Raw genomic sequence first — 5,113 nt, forward strand, 5'->3', positions numbered from 1 at the left:
AATGTGGCTAAAACTTATGTCATGCAAGTGATACCATGTGAATGGTATGATGGGTTGTAGCATAGATGGTACTATGTACAACAGTACATACGGTACCGGTATGACTACATACGTTAGATGTTTGAAATATGATATGTATATCAATGTGTATAATATACATTATGTGTAGGTATGCATGAAGACATTGGGTATATATCTGGTAGGACAACTAACTGGATGGTTGCACGGAAGAAGGAAAGTAAGAAGTGGTTCAAGGATAAGTAACCATGGTTAAGTTTGGCATACATGTGATTACGAAGAATATATATGATGAATATATATATATTTTTATGTGAACAAATATTTTATAACAATGTAGGCATATTGATGTTGAAAATATGCTAACAGATGTGGTGCATGCAGAGAAACTGCAAGAAGCAGGTGTTCAACAAAGAACACAAAGGCTTGGAAGAATGCCAAAAGCGAATATGCATTCTTTAGATAAAATGAAAAATGAGCAATAGTTTATTTAGTAATATTAAGTAACAGATTATGGTATGTATCATAGTTAAAATTATACATCTATAAATTTCCACAAATGGTTTGAAAACAATGTTACAAGTAGCTATGAAAGGAGAACACTCCTTGAGGCCAATGTAGCTATGGAAGAGGAGCACTCTTGTGACCAATGTATCTATAGAAGAGGAGCACTCTTGATGACCAATATAGCTATGGAAGAGGAGCACTCCTTGTGACCCATGTACATTAGAAAAATTGCATCAGATGGCAGAGCCATGAGAGCTATTTTTTCATAAACCAACTACCTGTGAACGCGTACATGATGTAGTCATACACCGAGGATGGTGTAAAATTTAAGGGGGGAGTATGTAACACCCCTCCCTTGTGTGCTAAATTATTGTAAACCTAAGCTAAGTTAAATATAGGTGTGATATCCTCCCTTGTGTGTTAAATGATTGTAAACCTAAGTTGAGGAAAGCTAGTGTGATACCCTCCTTTGTGGGTTAAACTATTCTAAACCTAAGTTGAGGAAAGGTAGGTGATATGTAATATGAAAAGAAAATGTGTTGTTAAATAAATTAATCTTGGAGGGTGGAGCACCAAGAGAGAGCAGATTATTGCCAAATCCCATCGAGGAATGGGATAGAGATGAATCTTTTCATGATAAAGCTTCTAGATGTGATTCTAGTTAAGCTTGGAGGGAGTGGAGATCCATCAGATGGATGGGAGATAAAGATCCATCAGACATAAAAGATTTGCAGGAGATAAAGTTAAGCTTTTATGAGGAAAAGGTTCATGGGAGATAAAGACGAGCTTTTCGGAAAAGGACCTAGGCAAATGGAAAAATCCATAAAAGTGGTACCCCGCTAATGGAAACTAAATCATGAAAGAGGGTATTAAATACCCAGTGCATTGATCAACTGAGAACAGATGATCCTTGGCAAGAATATCATCTTGGGGGGAATCATAGGTGATTCATGGTTGGGTGGTGGTGCTCCACTCTCCAAGTGAGGTTTTAGTTGGTGACATATGCGTGGAATTTTTTGTATGTTGATTCTTACTCTCTCTCTCTATTATTTTCCAATTTTCTTATGAGAAGTTTTCTTAGTTCTTTTCCATGAGTATGTTTGAATGAATTACTTATCCTTGTGTATTAATAGATTTAATGGTGTTTCCCTATATTTTGAGTAGATTTACTTGCATGGTATGTGTTTCATGTTAATCCTTACTTAATAGGATGTTAAATCATACAATTCAATTATATGGATTTCTTAATTACCTCTCTTATGGAAATGTTGGATTAAATAATGCATTTTTCCATCATGTGATCTCATATGCATATCAAAGTTATTAAGATTATCTTTACATTGATAAGAAATGATAGCATGCCTTAGTGTTTTTATGATGTTCTTGCATGCGGTATAAGGAATTAATGGTATATCATTTTAATTATGCATATATGGGTTTGTAAGATATCTAGAAAATCTAACTGGAAAATGGATATCGAGTGAATTTAATTTGAATATCACCAAGTTTACTAAGGTAACTAGTATGCCTATAATGATATGGTATCTCTAGTGTTGTGTCATAACTCGGTAAATGTTTATGCTTACGGAATAATTGTAATAATTGTCAGTATATGGTCGGAGAATTAGGTTATCCAAACCATGCATGTTTTAAGACTTGTATCAAGTTATGCGGAACTAGTTAGTTATGCATGATGAAATAAGGATATAATCATGATGTAGGACCATGATAGTATAGTTAAATTAAGGGCCATAAATTTTAAATTGATTAATCAAGTAAAATGTTATGGGCTACATGCTATGGTTAGTCCTTTCCTACATCTAATAGATCATGGTTAATATTGACTTGACATATAAGCTTTATAGATAAACTTAAAAGTCCACATCCTCCCACTATGTGGTAAAAATTGATAATGACAATGGAATCTGTTATATAAATGTTAATACGGATATATTGGAGGGCTACAGATACCATTGACTAGGGTGCAATCTTAACAATAAATAATGAATTTTTTTGACCTGAATGGGAGCCTATTAGAAAATTTCCAGAGTAGGTTCCAGAGGTACGTTACATTAAACATAGAAAAGATTGATCATTACCTCTGACTAAATGAGTCAATATATCTATGTCTATAATCTTTATTTCTTTAGTTTTGAGGTAGAAAAGGAGCATTAAAATAAAATATTTCAAACAAAATAAGCTTTAAAATAACCAATTGGATTCAAGATGATGATATCGAATTTGGAGGTAAATATTTTTGGAGGGAAAATAAGAATATATATTTTCTAATTGTATTTTATATTTATGTTCGTATTGATTTAATAATATTTCAAGAGTTGATACATATTGTAATCCAAGTAGACATCGGTGGTCATCCACTTACTCCACTGGATTAAAGCGCAATCCTCCATATTGGTATTTTTTTTACATTTTTTCAAGTCCTAAACTTTCAGGGTTGTTTTGAGGCCCTGAATGATGGTTTTTTGACATTTTTCAAGACTAAAGTTATCGTTAATGGAAAATCCTAGTTAAGCATTAATTTTGTAACTCTTGACTAGACCTTTCAAATGGGCTACCAAGCACACCTAACATATATTACATGCAAAATTTAGGACCTTGGGAAGTTGTTGTATCGACAAACCCAAGTGGGGCCCAAAATCCTTTTGTTGTTTCATCTCCTAAGGTTATGTTTTTGGACATTTAGTGTTTCTTAATCACTTCTAATGCTAAAAAGGGCCTTTTAGCCTCATTGTAACCCACTAGGGAAAATGCATGTAGTCCTCACATGTCTCCTCAAAGATAAGCTACCACCATTTGAGCTAGTTTGTTCTCATTTTGATCTTTTATAGTTTTAGCATTTTATATTTATTAATAAAAGTCAAGTTTCAATATATCTCTATGTTTATGTTATAAAGCTATGTTGTGTTTCATTTCCTTCATAAATATGGACTAGTGGTATCAAATTGATTTAGTATATATCTATTTTTATATGCATGTCCCCAAAAAGATGATGGTATAAGGAGTTGGGACTCAAACTACTTGAGCCCTTGTAAGACCATCATCACCAACAGTGATGATCTGATGGAAGAAAATAAATATGAGAGATTAGGTGATCACATTAAACTTGCTTGTGGATTCTCTCATGTGACAAAGGAATGAGATGATGAATAATGTTTCCCAAATCCTTCAACAAATGCGAACATGTTATGCATGCTCATCAAGTGGCCACTTTGGAGACACTAATTCATTTAAGGTATACTGTAAGTATGTTGTTAAATGCCAAATAAATGTAGATTCTCTAGGAAGATGGTTAAATATATTAGGAGGGTATTTTTTAGTCTGTATTTTTTGCAATGGATAAAATATTACCTTTGCACTCCCTAAATCTCCCCCCCACATAAAGGATTAGCGTGAGACTTACTGTGAACAAAGGCCACAGAGCAATCTACATTTCTTACAATCACACGCATTTGGGACTCTTCTATGTATCTTATACAATATTACCTTGTTGGGATCTATGAATACGAGTACATGAGATGAGCCACACTATTGTAGGAGAGGGACAAAACAATGCCAGAGTTCACAAATATATTTCATATCTTGGACACTAAGTTGGGTATCAAATACTCCAAGTGAAATTTAGTGCTCAAGTACCATGGTTTTCTACATAGATATGTCTAGAGAGAAATGGAGTTGCTGGACATCTCCTCACTTGGTGCAACATACTAATATTCTATCAAAATCAATAATAAATTTAAATAAAAGAAGTGAGACTTTGGACCTGAAAATCCCTCATAGTAGAAGCAATGAAAGGGCATCTCCAAATTATAGAACAAAGGATATAACAAAGGTGGTTCATTCCATGAAAATCCATCTAAGACAGAAATAAAGAATCCTAATGGGATTATGAAGAAAGATACATGAAATTTGTATGAGTTCCATAAGAGCTACTCTCAAAAAAATGATGAATTTTACACACGGAAGTCATTGGTGGCCAAGCTGAAAGCTTCAAATTCAAATGCGGGTTATAACTTTGAATTAGACCTAGATAATGGGAAGAAGATCATTGATATAGAAACCAGTTCCATCAATATCACTATTAAGGTCTAGTAAATTGAATATACATAGGAAGGTTAGTGCTTCTTTCACTCACAACTATGGGTGAAAGGTGGCCACTATATTTCATATTCAATATAATAATTCGAAAGAATCTCATCTCAACAAACGTCATTAAGAATTTGGACCTACCAACAATATCACATCCATAGTCACACACCATCAAGTGGTTTTTCCATGGGAATGATATTTGTGTTAGCCAACAGTGCCATCTTCCCTATGACATCAATCTCTTCAAGGACGACTCTATTATGTAATATTTTTCCCCTTGAAGTTTGTCATGTTCTTTTAGGACAACCATATTTTTGGAAGCATCAGGTTATGTATGATTCTAGACCTCGTAGTGTTATTATTACTTTAGGCTGCAACTATACTAGATATCAAAGGTTTCTCCACCTACTATCATTTATTAGATATTTGTTAAGCAATGCACTGAGGTCATCTCCTAAAATAGGAAATTTGTCTTCTTTCT

Source organism: Pinus tabuliformis, chromosome Q (assembly GCF_031772625.1).
Source record: "Pinus tabuliformis cultivar Carrire ecotype Pingquan chromosome Q, CPIR1, whole genome shotgun sequence".
Lineage (NCBI taxonomy): Eukaryota > Viridiplantae > Streptophyta > Pinopsida > Pinales > Pinaceae > Pinus > Pinus tabuliformis.